Raw genomic sequence first — 22,530 nt, forward strand, 5'->3', positions numbered from 1 at the left:
CTAAATTATTATAAATACAAAGCTTATTCCATAGCTTGTTGTCAAAAACTAATCGCACCTTTTGTTTTCTTTATGTTTATCTTGCTGCAGGTGCCAGCGCTGGTGCGAGGGGAGGGGAACTCATGGCTGGGAACAGGAGGAAGGTGGGATGATGTAAATTGCTTTGCATGGTGAAGCGTTGCACTGTAGCTGGTACCAGCCTCTCATTTCTGCGGTGCTGACTCGAGCTGTGTGGAAAGAAAACACATCCAGCTTCAAAAGAAACCACGACAGCTACACAGAGCAAGTCCTTCAAGTAAGGCCTTTGTATCTCAAGAGAAATATCCAAGAATAGCGGATGTTTGAAATGTTCTTGCTTTCTGTCCTTCATCTGTAAGATGAAGATACTAATATTAAACTTGCCTCAGGAATCTTAGATGAAGCAGCTTTATTTGTGAAGCGCCCATTCCAGAAAGAGCAACATAAAAACCCAAGAGAAAAATAACTAAAATGTATTTTTACTCAGCACTGGTTCTTAATGGAGTGTATTAAATAAAGATCAAGGCTATACAATGAATAACAAGGATTACAAAAACTTTAATGTAACAATTCAGCAACCACCATTCGTCTTGCAAGCGTTATTCATCTTCTGCACTGAAGAAGGCTGGGGGTATTGGGGAAAAAATTAATTAGATCTGCCAGCATTGGAACTAAACTTTTCTATAGATTTGCACCTGAAATTGACTTATTGTAAGCTCTGATTCAAAGGTGACTTATAGCTGTGGAATTGATGCACTGTGTGGTTTCCGTGACTGAGGGATGAGATCCAGGATAGTCTGGGGATGAACAAGTATATTGAATTTATCCATTGTAACCTGGACAATTCAGAGTTTGCTGATGTAGACTGACCTGGAATAATGCTGTTTAAGTTTTTTCTTGTTTACTACTCCAGCACTAATGAAGACTTCACAATGCTAAACATCCATCTTGTGAGTTTTCCCAGGAACCTAATGTTATTCTGACATTCTTATAACAGCAAGAAGGCTCCTTTGCTGTAACTCTCTATTAAGTCTTGAGAGTTTCTTCTTTTTCATCTGATTTTAAATCCTCTCAATCTAGTGAGTGCTACTTAGGCAGGACTGAGCTGGCTCCTTGTAAAACAAAATGATCCGGGACTTCAGCGTGGCAGAAACATGGGACACAACAATCGTACACTTGCTATTTCCAGCAGGTTGAAACTGCCATGTTTGCAGTTGTCACTCCGGTTAATTAATACACGTGCAAAGTGCCAAGATATTAATCTCGGCAGTGGCATCCAGTCAAGGTGATCCCAGTGCAGAATAGGAAAAGTAAATGCAGCATAGTATCTCTTTGGAAGGACTGACAGTGCCAAGTGCTAATGAATTTGTTTTATCAGGAAGTAAAAGCCCTTTTCCTGACATGGCTGACATAGGACAAAAAGATAATTTTGCCTTAAAGTATTTAGAATTCAAGGTTAAAGATAACAGATAGGTAAAGATTATTGGACAGAAATATTAGAACCATTAGTTACTAGGCAACTGATGCTGTTTAGTGACTCTGCAGTCTGACCATCATAAAATTCTTCAGACAAATGAATTTTAAGAAAGGCTCTGAAGAGATCAGTGAAGTAGATCAGTAAATTGTTGCAGGTTTCTCTTACCAAAGCAAGAAGCAGCATGAAAACAAGACAAACCTTGCATGAAAATTCAAGTGAAGCATTAATGGCCGATTATGCACTCTCTTTTCACACTCCATTGATTTCAGCTCTGACTTGAACTCTGTTAAACTTTAAAGTCAGTGTAAGTTACAAAGTGACTTGCTCTGAAAGACTTAACACTCTTCCAAAACAACTTTCAAGTGCAGAAAAACCCTAAATTGAAAAGGGCAACTCAGTTTTGACGAAATGCTTCAAAACTAGATCCAGCCCTCTGAATGCAACAATGTTAAGCCACTAATTGGAGGTACAGCACAGTGTTTTCAGTTGGAGCAGCTGGGAGAAGAGTTTCTCTTTGCTTCTGTTGCAGAAAAGTCCAGCAGAACGTCAGGCAGAGGAGGGCAGCAATGTCTCAGACTATCAGCATCACATCTGGTGAGCAAGAGTCACAGTCACGGGAAAATTCTGTGTTTCATCAACACAGACCTTCTGTGTAGACTTCAAACCAAAGCCATCTGTTTGCCCTGTAAATGAATGTCTGATCCTATCAATTATGTTATTAATCACTACTCTCATATACTGCTTTGCCTGTCTTATTTCCACTATAGTATGCCTGCATCCTTTCAGAAATCTTTCAATCTGGAAAATTTTCAGTTTCACAGCAATTTACAAAATGTCCTGAAAGATCTGAGACTATGTACTTCAAAGTTGTTTCTTTAATCATTCAGCCTTTAAAAGCAACATGTAATTCCAGAGAACCTCACAAAATTCAGGTGAGAGGCACACCATGAGGTGCACTACTTAAGAGTAGTACTGGTCCCTGGATTCCAGTCTCCTCAGTTGCTGGCACCTGAACATATGATCCCCCCAAGGCCCCTCTACTTTCCACACCTGTTCCTCCCTTTCCCCACTTTTGATTCTTCCCCTAAACATTTCATAAGTCCCGTGCAATGCTAAAATGCCCTTCCCCTGCATCCCATGAAGTGCAGCGCATCCCCAAGGCAGTAACACCCGTCGTCCTGATGGGCTGCTCCAAGACTCACCTTGAGGAGTTTCACTCCTGGACCCCGGGGCTGATGGCTTTGCTGGAAGAGCCCTGGGAAAGGCCCAGAGAGGGTGTTTGCTCGTCTGGAGTCTGTAACTTGGGTTGTCACCCTGCCAGGTTAGGGGTGGACCTGCTGGGAAGCAGCATTGCAGAGAAGGACCAGGGGTTGACCATGAGCCAGCAATGTGCCCGAGTGGCCAAGGCAGTCAATGGTACATGGGGTGCATTAGCAAAAGTGTGACCAGCAGGTCGAGGGAGGCTCTCCTCCCCTCTACTCTGCACTGGTGAGACCGCATCTGGAGTTCTGTGTCCAGTTCTGGGCTCCCCAGTTTAAGAAGGACAAGGAATTAGAGGGAGTCCAGTGGTGGGCTACAAAGATGCTGAGGGGTCTGGAGCATCTTTCTTACGAGGAGACAGTGGGAGAGCTGGGTCTGTTCAGCCTGGAGAAGAGAAGCTGAGAGGGGATCTCATCAATGTTTATCAATATCTCAAGGTGGGTGTCAAGAGGATGGACCAGACCCTGTTCAGTGGTGCCCAATGACAGGATGAGGGGCAACGGGCACAGACTGAAGCACAGGAGGATCCATCTAAACATGAGGAGGAACTTCTTTCCTTTGAGGTGCCAGAGCCCTGTTACAGGCTGCCCAGAGAGGTTGTGGAGTCTCCTTCTCTGGAGACATTCAAACCCACCTGGACACATTCCTGTGTGATCTGCTCTGGTGAACCTGCTTTAGCAGGTGGGTTGGACTGGATGATCTCCAGCGGTCCCTTTATGCCCCAGCCATGCTGTGATTCTGTTCATTGTGCCCTTGCACTCTTCTGGGCTCATGAAGATGGGTCCCTGATGGTCTGATGGCCCTGGTGATGAGTAGCTGGGCAGGGTATTGCTTGGTCTTCCCCACAATTGTCTCTCTGTGGGCTTGTACACAAGCTTTTACCACATAACCTAACAATATGTACCAAATAACATGTTACTAGCACCTAAAACTGAGAGCTTTGGGAAAAAAAATCATTTACAGCAAATGCAGTAGGGATACCAGCCTATTGGTATGAGACTGGCTTCTTGGCTTGTGTTAAAACGTGAGTGTGGAGAAACAAATGCATCTGAAATGAACTTGCAACTCTGGTTTACCAAGATATTATTTACTAATTACAACATAAGTGTTGCAAATTGCAACAAATAGCCTTGCTTAGCCCCACTACTGTGTTATTGTCAGCACTTGAAACTCATGAAATTCATTGAATATTTCTGCCTTCCTGCCTGCACTGCAGTTAAGTTTTGCAACTAAAGCTCGTGTGTCTGCTCAGCAGTTGGCAAAATTTGATTTGCCATAATTCAATCTGCATGAGTCAGCGCCACCTTCCTTCACAACACATTCTGGCCTGTCTGGAAATCTGCTTTCTTTATGGTTACACAGATGTTCAATAGACCTCAGAATCATTTTAGTGCGGTAGGCAAAGAAGCCTTTGCCAATCTTTGAACAAATACAGTCCAGCTTTCCATCCCCTACAAAATAGTATCTGTGCTTGGCAGGGAACAAAGTTGGGACATGGATATTGTATTTTATTGTATTGTATTTTATTAAGTAACAGAAAATCCCGTAAATTAATACAGTAGCACGTACTATTTTTTGTTTTAAAAACTGTTTGGGTTTCTGGTTCAGAATCCAAAACAGCATCTCCAGAAGTGTCTTTTTGATGCAGCGTGTGCTTTGTGCCTTCTATACCTTTTGATGAATTATTACATCAGCAATAACCACTCCTGTTGTGTGAGGTGTGGAAAGTAAATATTAATTTGTCCTTTTGTTTATCCCATTGTGTTTTGTGCCTTCACATTTAAATAAAGATCTATGCTAAAGACAGTATCTAGCATTTGCTCAAAAGGAAGAAAACGGTTGAATACTGATGCGAAAATGAAACCCAGCAGCAGCTCATTGTTTCTGTGTTAGCAGAGGGGAAAAAGAGGAGGTGCAGAAGGAAATTTAGCGTGAATAATAGAGTTGATTCGAATACAGGGGTCAGAGCTGTCAATCATCAAGCAGGTGTGGCCGTTTCTAATAATTTTTTTATAGCTGGGACAACAAGCTGGACTCTCCATATGAGGAAATGCCTTTCATTAGCAAGCAAAATTAAACAAGACACCACATGATGAACCTGTCTAGATTGCTATGCTGCAATTACTTTTTGACCATTCAGAAATAGTTGTTGCTTTACTTTACATTCCTTGATCCCTAATCAGTATCTGTCCACAAAACGTGGCTTATTCTTGGCAGTAACTGATTTCTGATGTTCATTTATGTTCTGGCTTAACTTTGTATGTTTTGAACATACAGTTGCAGAAAGTTGTCTGCAAACAAGCTTAGACATTGCCTGGTCAGAGGGCTTGGACAGGGAGAATAAAGCATTCACTTCTGATGTGTTTTCCTGCAGCACAGCATAGAAAATAAGCAATATTATGGAGTAAACCAAGAGCAAAGAAGAAGTCCTATTACCTACTGGCGCTCAGTTCAGGCTAAGCAACCTTACTTGTCATCTCCTTTGCTATCCGTGGAGATCTTCCCTTACTCCTCTAAAGACAGCAAAATTGCCTGTAACAGGCAATTGAGGACAGATAATGATTAAAAAGTAAAACTTTAATGTGAAAATTGAGTTGCTTTTATTATTTCTAGTTCCTCTGTCTTCATTGTATCTTGTTAGGTTTTGCTGTCGTGTGTTGGCTTTTAGCTCGGATATGCCAAGGACATGCAGGATAGTAAAGGATAACATAATAATAATAGATGAGACGTGGCTTAGAGTAAATCCTGCTTCTTTTCTGCTTCTCTCTCACCTTTCATCTTGGTTGGTCACTTCTGGGCAGCTGCTGTGCTGCAGCCCTGCCCCTGTGTCTGGAACAAGTCTCTATGCTATCGTACCATCGGTTTCTTCTCCTTTCAGCTGCCTTTTCTATTACTCATTAGTTATTATTAAGTAATTTCCCTTACCTTAAAGGCCTTCAGAGACAAACAAATTCATTCCTGCAGTTTTAAGTTGCTTTGCCACTGTCTACTCCTTGCTAGAAGGTTCCAACTACCACCAGAAGAGACTTCCATTTCACCTAGTACTTGCCATCAGCCCTTAAAAATGCATGTAGGAGCTTGCAAAAAACACTGTCCCAAAACCCAGATTCACAAAGGCAGAATCTGCAACAGTGCCTTTAGAAACTCCTTCATAAAAGTTCTTCCTTTGAACATACTTTAAACAGCAGTCAAACTCTGAATGGAAACAAATTTCATTCTAGCAAACCAGAGGACAAAATTCTTCATTTTAAAGAAATTATAATGTGGTTACTAGTTAAGAACAAAACAAGAAATTCATACAAACTAGATGTAGTACTAGTTTATGCCTCAGACATGGCTGAAAAAACAGCTCTGTATGGGTCTTCTCAGGTTGGGTAAGAGTTCAGCTTCACTTTAAGGGTGCATTTTTTATAGTTCACACTAAAATTTGGACGTCTACACTCCCCAGTTACAATGAAGGGTGGCTGAGGGGCTGCTGCATTCAAATGTGTCTTCACAGCAGCCTGTGAGTCCTCCTCCTCTTCCTGCTAATTAATTAGTCTTACAGATGTTTATTGTTCTAATACCTCTGTTTAGTTCTGGTTTTTTTGTGGTAATGCAGATGAAACAACATTCAGCTTGTCTAGAATAAGAATACATAAAGCTTTGATATGCTAATTACTTAAGGTTTTCTCTCTAGGGAGTCAGCTGAATTTTGGATTCTCTCTAACTTCTGCCTTCCCAGGCAACAAAGCTCACAGTATTGCAGCTTCTCCTGGCTTCAGTTTTGTAGCAGAGGAGGTATTGGCCAACATCTGTGGTTATCTCAAAACAAGCAACATTGCTGCTTGTCTATAGGCATCTCACATAACATTAATAACACAGATGGTCCCTTCCCATATGTCATTTTTACAGAGTCAAGTGTCCCAATGTTGTTTATATACTTCTTGCTTTGTGCACTTTGTCACCTGAAAAGCAATGGTTGAGAGCTATGTTTGATTGTCGTTCTTTTTAGTAAGTTTAATAACTTATCTTCAGATGGCAGTATGTTTTCAGATGGGGTGGAGAAGTCATTAGGGATTTTTTCAATATCATATAAGAAGTCTCGTTCCTAGTCTTGAAGAAGGCAAAATATCAAAATATGTACTTGATAGCTGACATTGTTAGGGTACAAAATTTGCACGCTGTGTTCTAGGGTCAGTGTTCAAAGCTAAGATGTTAGAGCTCCCAGGTGTCTCCCTGGTTTCTGCTGGAGTTTGCAACAGAAGCAATGGAGGCAACAGAGCAGGTAATAAGAGCCACTAAAGGCCATATTCTAACCTAGCCATAGGCTTAAGCAGTTCCAGAACTGTATATAAAATTAAAATCAACTATATATACATTAAAACTCACCCTCCGTGTGATTAATCTTCCGTTTCATCATGCACACAAAACACATGGCTGACCACATAACCGACACCTTGGTGATGCTTCCCAAATCTCCCCCTGGTTTTCTGTGTGGCCTTTTGTCCAGTGGGACACATGTCATACAGGACACATGTCACACAGGGGCCCAAGACCTGGCAGTAACATTCATTATAGAAGAAAAGAGCCGTGAGATTCTTTGAGAAGACACCTGGTTCAGTGTTCAAGGCAGGATCAACTATATTTACCGCACTTCTCACAGGTATCTGTCTAACCTGTTCTTAGAGACTTTTGTTGATAGATTTTTCCACTGCCCTTCCTAATGCTTTACTACTGTAATCAGTAACCTGATCTTTTGCTTCCTATGAGAAGAAACATGTTTATCTAGTTTATTGTTATCTTAATCCTCTTAACAATAGCCTTTATGAACGTGTAGACTGTTATGTCCGACAAAAGCACTTATCTTCAATCCAAAGCAGGCTGTAGGTGTTACCTACTCAACAAAGTCACATTTAGAACTATAATATATACTAAACAGATTAAAGGCTGTATTTGAAGAGACATTAGAAAGTAATTAAAATGAAAAATTGTCAGATGAGAGGCTTTTTAACTGGACTCCGAATGAGTCTATTCCTTAACCAGGGCTGGCTGTTATCTCACTTATTTGGAATTTCATTGCTCATGAAATTTGCAGGTCACTTCAAAACAGCCAAAGCCACTTGGGCTGATGGCTACTGAGTGATTTAAATCCCAAAGTCAGCAAGTGCACCTTGAACAACATGTGTTTTAAGTCACCCACATGGCAAACATCTATGCATCAAAGCTGAGGCTGCTGGCCGTGCGTAGGAACAAAAATACAAAGCATGCTTTTGGGCTGGGAGTAAAGAAGGAAAATGCTGTATCTTCAAAAGCTTTAAATCAGATGAGGGCTGAGGAGATCATGAGGGATAAATATATGAATGTGAGCTGCCAATGCAATGTGGCAACTGTAACAGCGAATGCAAACATTAGGTGTCTAAGCAAAAATACTGAAGGGTAGTATGTGCTAGTATGTGGCTGTGACCATTGCATGGCACAATAATATGGCTATTCTGGAATCACGATGAATGATAAAAGGTGTAACAAACTGGAAAGGCTCATTAAGAACCCAGAAGAATGAGTCACTGGAAAAATCTGCTCTGTACAAAGGTGATATGTAATTATCCGCACGGCAAAAACATAGCAGAAAGGCGCTGTAATCTTCCGTACACAGCAGGATCCACTCACTGAAGGACAATGTTGAATGTTAAAAAATGATGGCGTTTTCCATGCATGTGCTTTCTATAGGATTCTTTACATTTTTTGAAAGATACATATTGCAGTATGCTGAGCAGTGCCTGGCACCAGCTGAATTTAGCTCCTGGTGCCAGCCTGCTCCTCCCAGCCCAGCGGGACACGCTTCCCACTGAGGAGCACCCATGGGTGCTGCCGTACCTCTCCCTGGAGTGCACAGCGTGGAATGATTAGCTTAATCTGGGAATCCTCTCCAGCAGAATGATCCAACCAGAGGCACCAGCTTTCCAGCTTCCACAAGAAACTAAGAGTTGAGATAAGTCTGATATTGGAGTTTATTACCTTTTAAAATATATATATACAGCTAGAAAACTATAAAGAAAATAAATAATTTATGGGGCAGATGGGGAGACAGTGGTTGGAATCAATAGTGAGAAAAATTTCAGTAAAGATGTGGTAAATTAGTTAGTTAAGGTCTGTAATCGGTAGCTCATCACTTTGCAGGAATCGTCCTTTGGGGACAGACCTTTTAGAAGAGCGTGTTACAATAGAACAAGCGGTGATGGTTTTAAACTAGAAGAGGGAGATTCAGACTCGACATAAAGAAGACATTTGTTACACTGCGGGTGGTGAGACCCTGGCCCAGGTTGGCCAGAGAGGTGGTGGATGCCCCATCCCTGGAGACACCCCAGGCCAGGCTGGACGGGGCTCTGAGCAACCTGATCTGGGTGAAGACATCTGGACATCTCTGTCGGATCCCGGCAGAACTACTCGGTTAGTTTGGGCCAAACCGCGAGGCGGCACCTCAGGGAAAGGTGACCCTGCACTCCGGCTCCCCGCACCCCCAGCACTGATACCCGCCCGCCCGCCCCTCGGGACGTGGCCGCGCTCCGCCACGGGAACTCCTCACATACGACTGTGGGCGCGGAGCCGGCGCCCAGCGACGCCCTCAACCCGTGCCCGCCAGCCCCGGCTCCCTCCCCCTTTCCTTCCCGGGCGGCCCCCGCCTCCGCCGCCATGTTGTGGGGCTGACGCCGCCGCCGCGGGAGGCGGAGGAGTCGGCGGCAGTAGCAGCAGCCGCAGCCGCCCGGGCGGAGCGGAGCGCAACAGGTACAAACAGGCGGGCGGCTTCTCCGCGCCCCAGCACGACCCGCGGGGCGGCCTCGTCCTCGGGAAGCGGCCGGGGGTGTTAAAGGAGGTGCGGGGAGGGCGAGCTCCGGCGGCGCGGAGCTGTCAGCGCGGCCGCCCCGCGGGGCCTGGCGGCGGGCCCGGGGCGGCGGGGCACGGGAGGCCGTGCGGGGCAGCGTGGGGAGCAGCACTCCAGCTTTCTGTTGCCGCCAAGCGCGTCTATTTATATTTGTTTCCCTCTGAGAGTGGTGAGGTGGTTGTTGTTGTTGGGTGGGTTTTGTTCGTTTGTTTCTTTTCCTCTTAAGAGTATAATTTTGCGCAGGTCTCGCCCTGCCCAGCTGCCGTGCCCGGCTCCCCGGGCGGGCCGGGAGCCCCGCGGGCGGCGGGCCGGGCGCTGTCAGCAGCCGGGCCGGGCAGCGCTTCCCCCGCAGTCCCGGCCCCGGCGTTGGTTTCTATGGGAACTGCTGCTCCCGGGAGCCAGCACCGGGAAGTTCGGCCTGTGAGCCCCGCGGCGGGCCGGGCAGAGCGGCCAGTACCGCCTGCCTCTCGCCTTCCCGTATTGCTACTCTGCAAGGGGGAGAAACACCGGTGTCAGTGCCCCAACAGTCCACCCAAGGGAGCGAGGTGAGGTAGCTGGGATGTCTTAAGAGACACCGGGTTGCTGTGATGATGGTGATTTTGCTTCGTGTAGTTACCGTGAAAGCCTGGAGTTCGGAGAGATTGCACGGGTTTCCGCAGTTAAAAGTTTGTGAACTGTTTTGTCTGTAAATAGACTGGCTGTCTTTGGTCTCGACGCCGCGGTGTGAAGTAATTCAGAAAATAAAATGAGGCTGAAATACTTGGTTCGGTTCCCTGAACATTAAGATGCTATTTTGCATGTACTAAAGTGATTTTCATAGCAGTTGACGTTTTGACATCTGTCACATAGCAGAAGTTGAAAGCAGACTGTGCTTTAGATAGTACCTGTGATCTTTAAGTTAAGCTCATAGCAGTTATTTTAAACATCGGTTGGAAATTCCCCATCTAAAACGCTGGAAGTTACAAGCTGCTTGCTCTCTCGTTCAGGCTGCCCTATCTTATACATCCCTCTTTTAGGAACATGTTTTTTAAACTTGTTTTTGTTCATGCTTGCCTGTGGTGGCAGCAGCTCCCACGCTTGTGTGTACACAGGAAAAGATACAAAGCTTGTAGACTGTGCAGCTTAGGGTGGTGCGGGTAACATCAGTGGCACACAAAATGCAGCTTGCTTTCAATAGTTTTAAATTGCTCATCTGAAATTCGGCTGTAATTCAAATACTGTAGCTATAACAAACATCTATATCCACTGATACAATAGTGATTTTTTTAGAAATAATTAGTATTAGGAATTAATTGGATAAATAGCTAACTGGACTTCATTCTTCCACTACATTTAGTTCATTTCTGTTTCCATGTTTCCACCCTACCTTCTCCATTTGATTTGTGTGCATTTTTTCATTCTGATGGAGCGGAGAGGGGAATTCACACCATTGCACGTCGGACTATTTAGTGAAACCTTAATTCAGACCCTAACCCCTGTCTGATGTTAAGAGAACCACATGCATCTTGGCAAATGTGGATTTAGGCTGCTCTGCGCTCTCTGTTATGTATAAATTGTGGTCAGATTAGCATCTTAGCTCAGGTACCTAAATTTAATCAAGTGAATATGCCTTTTAATTACTATCCTAAGTGAATTGCATTTACTTATTTTTTTATTTTCTCAGTTGTCTGTACAACATATAAGGTATGGGATGTGTCCCTGAGTTTTTAGCTGCTACTGTGATATAAACAAAGAGTATGTTCCTGTAGCACTGACGATAACAAAAACACTTAACCTGTGTCTCACTTGTGCCAATTGCTCTATGGGGTTATCAGCCATAGGTCGTGATCGGCTCTCAGAGCTCTCTATGTTGCTTATTTTGTTCACTGTTCTCATTGTGGACAAGGTAGATCAAGGTAGGAGTGACCCATGGATGATTTTGTGCTTTATTTATTGAAATTCAGGTATTACAGTGATTTGGACCATGTTAGTTCTTACAGTAGGTTTGTTTACAAGTATTTCCATTGTGGTCTTTAGTATAGACAAGGAAATTAATTTCATGTCATAGCAGAGAAGTAGCTATCCAAATTGAAATAAAGTTCTGTAGGTGATGGTAATTCCTCCTTCATCTGCTCATCTGGAGCTGGTGGGGAAAATGGGGCAGCATTTGAAAAGTGAGAGATAATGTAGGTGCTTTCCTTGGGACATTATGGGAAAGCTTCACACCCCTTGAAAACAGGTGTCTGTTAGGAAAAGACCTGGTGATTAGTTCCTGGAGAGCAATGTAGTCCAGATCACTTGTTCCTTTTGCAGATTGAGAGAAAGGTCTCTGGTCTGGGAGAGCCTTTTGTATCATTCTATCTTAGCAGCCTTTTGTATCATTGAACTGTCCCTCTTGCCCTTCCAGAAGGTGGATGTGATATTTGCCTTTTTAGAAGGTCTTGGATCCTGATGACAAGAAAGAGTCATAGAGCTTAGTCTTAGAAGGACATCAGCTGATGCTTCTGACAGCACTGGTGTTGTGGTTTGTTCTACATATATTTATGCAAGCACTATACTTTTTGTTTTCAAGTTACTTTACTTTGACTTCTGAAAGCTGCTTTTGGTTCAATGTGATGCCACTTCTCTTGGCAAGGTGTATTATATGATGGATCCTGCCATATTTTTAAGTTTTTGGGGGAGCTTGATGTAAACATAGTCCTTTTGTGAAAATTGTGAGAGCTGTAGGTTGCTGACTTTGTGAATTTGTGGCATTGTTTCTAGATTGGAGGGCTCATTTGACATGGCCGAATTATACAGGAAAATCAGTGACCTTTCTTTATCTTTCTCACTTTAGGTTATGATTGGTGATTACAAAGATAACGAAGATAATGTAGAGCTAATTAGAGAATTCTCTCTTTTTTTTTTTTATGACTGACTGACCTATTTCAGGCCCTGTCACTTGTCAGTAAAACACTTAGTGCGAAGTGTACTTTGAGGTTGAGAGGTTGACCCTGGGTATGGGGTGAAATGGGGCAGTTACTGTTTCCTTTTTAGCTTTAAAAACATATTGTCAGCCTTTAACTTCACCTTTTAAATTTGCATTTTCCATTTGTACCCTGATAGGTGATAAATGATGCAGCAGACTATTTTGAAATCCTTAGTTGCAAATACTCCAGGTGCCTGAATTGCCCCCCTGGAAATCTGTTTTTGAGTCCTGATCAGTATGGAACTGCGAAGTTGAAATTCCTTCCAGTGACAGACCAATGTAAGCTGAAATTTTAAGCCAGATGTGAGCAGTGCCACTGGTGACAATTTTTTGTCTGCAGCACTGCCTGTCTGAATCTGGTCAGATGTAAGCTTGTGTTGAAGTTTTTCTCATGGTTGGTGTGTTTAGTATATCTTTCAGCCCTGTGGATTCCCTGGTGTCTAGCCCTGGTACTGAACCATACAGCCTTAATGAGGGCACTAGATTAGGTAGTGTCTTCTCTGTCTGGTTGCCTGTTTCAATAAATCTTGTTGACAGTTAAGATCTTTGCCGAGTCCATCCTTCTCTTTAGTTTGGTTCATGCTGGATGATGGGATTCATTAAAGTGCATATTAACTACTTGTGTCTCATACCTAAGAAAGCCAAGCTCAGCATTCAAGCATGCTGGTTACTAGCATGTTATTCCTTTCATTCATGAGCTTGTCTATCAGGATTTTTTTATTATTCTCAGATTTATTTAAGGATAAGTCTTTCTCTAGAAAATAATATAGGCGCTTTATTTCATGAGGTGTCTTTGATTCACCTTACATCCACAGATACTTTGTTTTATTGCCTATTGCGAGATTATACAGAGACTGTAGTAACTTGTTTTTCTGGTGCTGTTGTGCCATTAGCACCAGGCGTTCAAAAGGTCGCATAAAAATCATAAAGTAAAAGCGGAGCTGGTGAAATTTCGTTTTTCTTCAGATTTAAAATGTTTACGGCTTTGTGAGTATAGGAATGCAACCTGGCCAGATTGGCTACTTGGATCCTAGAGTTAAAATAATGGATTGAACATTAATATATAGATGAGCACAGTGTTGTGTAACTCTTATTTTCAGAACACCACATGAAATTCAAATGGTGTAACACAATGACAGTAGCAGCACAACACATTAGAATTACCTTATAGAGGATAATTACCCCAGAACTATTTTTAAACATTTTTGCTGTTACAGATTGTTGAAAAACACAGTTGATTCAGGTAAGTCACAGCTTTGGAACAGAAATTCAGGGAGCAGCCAGTTTGACTTCAGATGTTTTGATACAGGATGTTGTTGCTTCAGAAGTAGCAGATAATAATTCTGAGCTGGTTCTTCTAGTGAAAATTTTCAAGGCTGATGCAAGTGGAGCTTGTGAAATGCTGTGGGATCAGCTATGTGTGATATCTGCAGTTAGTGATTCAACAGCACACACATGAGGTAAGGGAAGAGCAGGAAATGGGAGTTACTCTTCTTTGTTTCCAAAAATATTACAATTGGAATGCAAGAAATGACCTATTATGGCTATACTGATAAATGTATCAAAAATCAGAGCTGATTCAAGCAATACTTTTAGTCTTATCTTTCAAAGGTCAAGAATGTTACTTATCAAATCTAAAGCTCTCTTGCTTTTTCTGCTGCACTCAGTATAGTCATGATATACTGTATACCATATATAATACATATAATACATAATACACATAGTGGAGGTGTTTAAAAGAGGTGTAGGTGAGGTTCTTAGGGACATGGTTTAGTGCCAGTGTTAGGTTAGTGGCTGGACTCAACCTTGAGGGTCTCTTCCAACCTAAATCATTCTATGATTATATGATTCATAATATTATAGAGTTTCTCAAGGTAGCACAAGTGTCTTTGTAACCAAGATACACTTTTGGTCATTGGGACTTTACATGACATTGGGATGTGTGTCTAACCCAGATGATAATTGATTTCCTGAGTTTGTGAAATTCATTTGTAATGGTCGAAACATTAACACTGATCTCTACCGAATGCAGCAATAAAGGTTAAGAGACCAAATTTGAACTGGATGCTTTGAAGGACTGTTTCTGGTGATATAGCATGGATAGAACTTGTCCTTGGGCCTCTGTTATACTCTTCCATCTTGCTTTGGGGAATGCATTTTTACCCATCCATTGCCCATCTGAAATAATGCTACCTAGTTAATTTTTCTTGTTTTGACTGCCTTGGACTGATTTTTGGGTTTTCTCCTGTGAGGTTTCCCCGTTTTTTGTTTCACTGAAAATAAACTACATTTCTTTGCTTTACAGGCCTCTTGTGACCTGTCTCCTATCTGCTTGCCATCTTGTTCAATTTTGAGAAGTTAAGCCTGCGATGCTTTTGTACACTTGCCCAGCTTAAACGTAAATCCAAGTCTCACTGAGTGTTTTCCCTTCATTAGCTTGATGAATAGTGATTGTTCTCTGAGTATAGAAAACTGGTTACATATCCTATATCCTTTGTTTTATGCTTAGCTATAGCAGTTCATTAGCTGTTCTGTATGTTTTGCACTGTTATCTGGGACTGAAAGCTGAGCAACAAGTTCAGTAGCAGCTCTTGTATCATAAGAAGATAATGTAAGAATTACTCTGGGTATTTTTGCTCTGTCAGGAGGCAGATTTTGCTTCTGCTTCTGATGGAAGGACAGGAAGGCGGCTCAAAAATTTGCTCTAAGATGGCAAGATTTTAAATGGATAAGCTCTTAAGTAATATGCTCTGAATGTTTCCAGACATGGTTGAAGTAAGAAAATAATGAAAATAAGAGAAAGCTCGAAGATTCGTTTTTTGCCTAAGTCCACATGTTTTGTGATGTAAATTAGGAATCACCATGTGGAAGTGGAGGACTGCGGGTTTAAAGGTGTGTGGACCTCACTGAACAGCATCTTAGGGCCCTTTTACAATACTTGCAAATAATTTGATGTGAGAATTGGTGCATCGCAAACCAGGATCTAGAAAAACAGCATATGGAGTGGGGAGTCATGTAAATTGGAAAGTAGGAAGCAAAAAAGGCAAGATTATATTTTAAGTTACCACCCATTCAGGAGCAAGTGTATCTCGCTCAGCTCTCTGGAAAGGTTGTATTATACAGCCTGGAGTTCCTTCTCGAAGGCAGAAGCTCAGAGCCTTTAAAAAAAATTCTTATAAATAATGTACCCTCTGCTTTTTTCTTTTTCCCTTTTCAAGCAAAGCAAGCAGAGATGGCAATTTCTGTCCGTGTCTGGGATCAGGTTAGCAAATGTATTTTTCCAGGGTGTGACAGAGCTAGGTTCAATTCCTGAGGAAGTTCATGTATGTGTCTCCTGGGAGAATGGCAAGGAGTTTAAATAGTGAGCTTCTTATTCCGTCCTTCAGAATTTCTTCTTAGCAAAGAAGAAACAAAGCTGGAGGGGTATAGATGGAGAGGAACCTGCAGCTCTGGTGTAATGATCGAGAGCTTTGTGTGGGAGGTTGAAGTCCTGAGTTGACATTTATTCCAAACACTGTGCATGGGTTTCCTTAAACGACTGTGCAATAAAATTGGGGAAAGTCTTCTCTTAGGAGGGAGGAGAGATCCATTTCAATCTCCAGAGACACCTGAGAGAGTTGAATTGGGTCTTGATATTTCGAATGGGTACGTTCAGAGCTGTGCAGCTGGGTAGGAAAGGGAGTAAACCCATCAATACTGACCACACAATTATGTTTTTTAAACAGAAACATGAATTCTTGTGTTTTGTGTGGTATCCATTTTGCACTGTCAGTATATTCAGAAAGCCTTTTAGTCAGGCAAGGTGGGCTGAAAGATATTTTTTGCATTCTATCTCAATCACTGTTTGGAAGCAAGTTGTTCTGTAACAGTGAGCAAGGAAGAGACTTTGTACTATAGGGTTAAGGAGTAAAATACTCAATGTTGTGTTGTGGTTTGGTGGTTTTTTTTCCCCTTGAAATGTCAAAATATTAACCCAGGCTTGCAGTGTTCTTAACCACGGTGACAGAGCAGGAAGAGCTGGTGATCTACTCACTACCGGGGATCGACTTCTTCGTTCTGTTCCTGGTGTCATTTGTTATCAGAGTGGGTGGACTTTGCGAAGTTTGCCACAGTACAATTTGAAAAGGCCATGTCACTGCATATAGCTCCGCTGTATGAAGGAGATAAATTCTTGTCCTGACAAAAATGTTGCTTTGTTTTTCTTTTTTTTATTTTTTTTTTTTAATCGGTAAACTTTTCTACCAGTATGTCCTGAACAAGGAGAAGTTCTAGACTGTGCTGGTTTATAATGCCTTCCTAATGCTTATTAGTCTCTGATTTTCAGGAGGATAATCCAAAATAAGCACAAAGTAACTACACGGGCTATTACACTGTAACTATTTGCTTTGCAAATACAAATGAGTACTTGTGTTGTCCAGATCTACAGGTGTTACAAAAAGTAAATCAGTCAACTAGTACTGCCATCTCTGTCCTTAAGCAAAAATCTGCAACATAATGTATTTCTGTCCTTGAGAAGAGCAGAAGAGTCGTATTGTGTCCACGCATGCTGCTTCTACAGTATTTGCTTTGTTCCAGTTAAAACTGGTGGGACAGAGCCCGATGCACCAGACCTTCATTCCTGCTAAAACTATGTGGCTGTGGTTTTTCTGAGAAATATTTTGAAATAAAAAATTCAAGTATAAATATTAACAAAGACTGTGGTAGGCTGTTCTTCATGTGATGGCAGTGTGCCTGTGATGGAGAAGAAGCTTGGTTGTTTTTTTCCCTTTCTCCTGCAGTCTGCCCAGCTCTAATGTTTTCTAATGCCTTCAGTGTAAGGTCCCCCCTGCTTCTTGCAGTCTCCTCATTTCTTTTCTCAACTTTAATCAACTATAACAAACAGTGAGAGGAGCTGAAGTTGCACTTTGGCAGGTCAGTTTGTGAAAACAATTAGTGCTTTAAACTTCGGGACTAGTCAGATGGCTTGTTTACGAGAACTTGTGGTTCTGCTATTTAAACGTAACATCTAAGTTTTCCTGTTTTCATCCTAAATGGCAGCAGGGCCTAATGTCATCTGCAGCGTTCACAGGGATGTTTGATCCTGTTTTGTTACGACGTGGATTTCATGCTGTGGTTGCCACAGTTTCTTATGGCTGATAACTGAATTCACCAAGCAACTCTCCTAGGACATCTTGCAGAAACAAAGCATTTTTTGTGAGATGTTCTGGTTGTGATGGCGATTTATTTAATCTATATCAACTGTTTGGGATGATAGTATTTTCTTGAGTAGTTTTATTCAGTAAACACTTTTATATGGCATTGGATTTCTCTGTAGTATTGTATAATAAGGTTCTTTGGAAATTTACAGCTTTCATGTCAGTTAATGATGAAAAGTTAACAGAGTCGTTCTAAAAAGAAAAATAAGTTTGACCTAAAGTGAGAATGTTTTTCTGAGATTTCCCTTGGTAAATAAATGTTGCACATCCGTGTCCTGAAGGTGCAAGGTGCTGCTACAGTTGGTGGTTAGAGAACTTCATTTGGAATTTGTGAAAATAAGCTGCTTTTAACTTTGATATATGCGTAATATCCAAACCTTTGGGACGTGGTGTGGAAACGTAGAGGACAGAATACATGTTGAGGGCAAGCTCCATTCTTTAGGGAGGATTGTTTCCACAGACCTTTGAAAAATGTCTGTAGAGTTACAGCTTACTGGGCTGTTTCCTCCTTCCCTAAAAAATTGAATGGGGGGAAATTATGTTGCAGTGGTACTTTTATTTTTATTTATCTGTCACCAGAAAAGTATGTGTGCTTGGTGTAACCCTGGTGTCCAAGTGGAATGATCTGTGCAAGGGATAGAATGGGATCTCAGTGCTAGGACGGTCTGAAATTCTGTAAAAAAAAAAAAAATATATATATATATATATATATATAAAATATATATATATGTATATATATAATATTATTCCTAGTTGCTTCTGTAAGATCATACTTTTCAGTGTTATTTGTGGGGTTTATTGTAGGAGGCTTTTGATGCCCTTCAGGTCTAGTATTTTAAAATATGACAAGATCTGCCTGTAGACATAAGAGTGAGACGACAGAGCTAAATCATGATTTAATCACTTCACATTGGGGTAATGTACTCTTAGTACAGATCTGTCGGCCAGTTCTCTCTTGGTTTTGGACCTAAGGTTGGTGCACCTACATGGCAATGGCTGGTGCAGATGTCAGGTGGGGTCAGCCCAGGCTTGGGAAACTTGCGGAATTTTCAGATATGCTGAAAGAAACTGCCAATAATTTGGGCTGGGCTGGTCATTGTTTTTGAGAGTGCTGCACTGGAACAGAGTATCAAACAGGGTGGTATTAGAAACCTCTGATCTTGGACTCTTTTCTTTGGTGAGGACAGATAGTGGTATGGATGATAACTTGGGTGTGCTGTATTCAGTGTCTGACTACGGTTTCTAGTTCTGCTTTGTATAAGCTATGAAACTTCGGTTATCACAAAAGCGCAGAAGGTTTGAGCTGGAAGGGACTTTTAAAGCTTATCTAGTCCAACCCTCCTGCAATGACCAGGGACATCTTTCACTAGACCAGGTTGCTCAAAGCCCTGTCCAGCCTGGCCTTGAACACTTTCAGTGATGAGGCATCCACAGCTTCTCTGAGCAACGTGTTACGGTGTCTCAAGACTCTGTTCATGAACAATTTTCTCCTTGTGTCCAATCTAAATCTACCATCTTTCAGTTTAAAACTGTTGCCACTTGTTCTGTCGCTACATGCCCTCATAAAAAGTCTCCATCTTTCTTGTAAGTCCTCTGGTCTCTTTTCCCAAGTAACAAGTGATAGGACAAGAGGCAATAGCCTCAATTTGTGCCAGGGAAGGTTTAGATTGGATATTAGGAAAAAATTCTTCCTGGAAAGGGTTGTCAGGCATTGGAACAGGCTGCCCAGGGAAGTGGTGGAGTCACCATCCCTGGAGGGGTTTAGAAGGCTTTTAGGCAAGGTTCTTATTGACATAGTTTAGTGCTAGAGTTAGATTAGGTTATGGTTTAACTCGATCCCGAGGGTCTTTTCCAACTGAAATTATTCCTATTCCGACTATTCTAGTGTTGCTATAAGGTCTCCCCAGAGCCTTCTCCAGGCTGAACAACTCCAACTCAGTCTGTCTTCATAGAAGAGGTGTTCCAGCCCTCTGATCATCTTTGTGGCCTCCTCTGGTCTCACTCTAACAGGTCTATGTCCTTTTTATGCTGGGGACCCCAAACCTGGATAGAGTACTGTAGTGGGGGGTCTCATGAGTGCAGAATGGAGAGGAAGAATCACCTCAGCCTGCTGGCCATGCTTCTTGTGGTGCAGCCCAGGACAGAGGTCACTTGTCTTACAGATGAGTGGATGCACTCCATAAATGCAGAGCTTTCACAGATAGGAAAGACCCTTGCTATGCTAATGTGAGGGCTTTGACCTCAACATTTTTCAGTTGAAATTGATTTTAAAATATGTTATAGTTGAGACTCTAGGAACATCAAAATGAGGGAGAGGGAGTTGACACGTTTTGTGTGTGTGAAGCTGCCGGAGTTACTTGTCCTACTCATGTGGTCAGTGGTTGGGAATTCAGAAAGCTCAATCTACATGAGCCATTTCAGCAAACCAAAGAAGGCAAGGTTTGACTTTCTTTATAGCTGTAAGTTGTATAAAGTATTTTAAAAATACATATTAAGATTTTGGCCTTTAAGAGTTAATCGATTTATTATCAGACTTGTATTGTCTGGTAATTATCTGACTTGTATCGTGAGGCCCCACCACAAGTACTGTGTGCAGTCTTGGGCTCCACAAGGATATAAAAGTACCCAAATGTGTCCAAAGGAGGCCAACAAAGGTGGTGAAAGGATGAGAAGACAGGACTTGCGAGGAACAGATGAGGCTACTACAGGGTACTGTGTGTGTTCAATTTAGAGAAGAGACCAAGGGGTGACCTTGTTGCTGTCTACGGCTTTTTCGTGATGGGGTATGGTGGGGGAAGTGCTGGTTTCTTCTCTCTGGTGACAGAACACGAGGGAATGGCTTAAAGCTACGTCAGAGGAAATTAAGATTCAGGATCACAGACTGGCTGGGGTTGGAAGGGACCTCTGGAGATCATCCAGTCCAACCCACCTGCTAAAGCAGGTTCACCAGAGCAGATCACACAGGAATGTGTCCAGGTGGGTTTGAATGTCTCCAGAGAAGGAGACTCCACAACCTCCCTGGGCAGCCTGTTCCAGGGCTCTGGCACCTCAAAGGAAAGAAGTTCCTCCTCATATACTAGGAAAGGTTCTCCACTGAGAGGGTTGTCATGCACTGAAACAAGCTCCCCAGGGAAGTGGTCATGGCCTCAAGCCAGCTGGTATTCATAAAATGTTTGGACAATGCTCTGAGATACGTAGTTTAACTTTTAGGTTGTCCTGGGTGGAGTCTGACGTGGGACTTGATCATCCTGGATCCCTTCCAACTAGGGAAGTTGTGTGATACTGTGATTCTATTGCATTTACACCTTTAAAAACCTTAAAAGCAGTCTGAAAATAAGAGAATAAAGTATGTTGGAGGAAAGATCAGATGTGTAGCCTGTATCCAATAAGACTGTAAATCTAGAACAAGTCACATGCAGGTGGAAATCTCTGTCACCGCAGAGCTGTGTTGAGCTTGGCTCTGTTCGTTCTGGGGGTGTTCTCCAGCATCTCTCTTCCGTGTCATGGTTTCAGGTTCTCTTTCAGCCCTTCTTGACAGAATTTTGCAGAGAAACGTGCTCTAGAAATGTTTAACAACATAGGAAACATTTTTCAGGAAGGCTATATATAGGTTTCAAGTCTCTCTCGGTAGCTTGCTGGTAAGGCCTAGGAAGGGATGCTGGAAACAACCTAAAAATACTCCAATTTGTTTTAGAATTCATGTCTTGGAATAGATCCATGCTTCCTTTTTTCAGCTCTCTGCAGCTGATACATAATGTCACCCTGAGAGATCATTTGGACTCGCCAATCATTCCATTTACTATTTTATATATATATATCTATGTATATGTCTGTGTATACACAAATGTATGTGTAATGTATATAAAAAACCCCTGGAATGTCAAGTGTCTTAATGACACTGGTCTGTAATGTGTCAGATTTAAGAAAAAAACCCAAACTGTTAATTTTTCACTGGACAGTTATGTAAGTGAAACAGAGCAAAATAACTTCAGATAAAATACTGTTCTTCATTCATTTTGGGGGGGACGACCACGTGTGCATGTGGCTGTGAAGTTTACAGATGACCCAGTGATGTTATTATAGGATATATAAATAATATACAAACATATAAATAACTAAACAAATATAATAATAAATGTAAAATATATAGACAGAGGTTTGTTAATGACAGATCCCAGATATTTCCATTTTTATTGCAGAAATGTGTGATAGATACAAAAAATGCTCTGCTGAGCACACGTGAAACCAGAGTGCTTTCCAGTTGTGTGATTTTTGTCACAAACGAGATGTTCAGGACTTTCCTTACAAGGGGTTGGAGTGTGGGGGATGTGATATTTCTGTACTTAATATTAGAATCTTTGGCTATGTTGAGACGTGAAGGGGGTTTTTGGTGGGGGGAGAAGGTTTGGTATCTGAAGAGGGAGTGACAAAGGGATCTGAAACGTGATTTAAAATAAAATTAATTAAAATAAAAATTTCATTTTTGTAGCTTCATCCTGAATAATACTTTCTCCACATAGAGTGCAGGATAATAATATACAAATTTCAGTATTTGACTAAAATTATGTCATCCAAAGCAAAAGCTCGCTGCGTTGTCTTTGCTCTACCTTTGTAAAGTGGTGCTTATGCTTATCCCTCAGATAAGTATTAGTGAATATTTTGCAGTTATGAATAATTAATAAAATTAATACAGGTACTCTTGAAAGGCTACATGCCAGAAAAACGAGATAAGTCTTACTACTCTGATATTTGTTATGAGACTAAATTATAT

At 41.8% G+C, this 22,530-nt stretch overlaps 2 protein-coding genes across 6 annotated transcripts in view; both read left to right on the top strand.

Annotated features, from left to right (window-relative positions):
- Positions 1-3,364: 3,364 nt before the first annotated feature.
- The window catches only part of LOC308039176 (WD repeat and coiled-coil-containing protein), a 232,861-nt gene continuing 213,695 nt past the window's right edge, over positions 3,365-22,530 (top strand). Inside the window, exon 1 of the mRNA XM_080342284.1 lies at positions 3,365-3,436. The gene's annotated coding sequence lies outside the window, so the exon portion shown is untranslated. The remainder of the gene's footprint in view (positions 3,437-22,530) is intronic.
- Positions 9,438-22,530, top strand: part of ITSN2 (intersectin 2) — an 85,237-nt gene continuing 72,144 nt past the window's right edge. For 4 of the 5 annotated variants that reach the window (XM_080341084.1, XM_080341086.1, XM_080341087.1 and 1 more), the window contains exon 1: positions 9,438-9,520. The gene's annotated coding sequence lies outside the window, so the exon portion shown is untranslated. Of the gene's footprint in view, positions 9,521-9,709; positions 9,787-22,530 lie in introns of those variants that run through there. The other variant, XM_080341085.1, reaches the window with a different exon arrangement.

Source organism: Nesoenas mayeri (assembly GCF_963082525.1).
Source record: "Nesoenas mayeri genome assembly, chromosome: 3".
NCBI lineage: Eukaryota > Metazoa > Chordata > Aves > Columbiformes > Columbidae > Nesoenas > Nesoenas mayeri.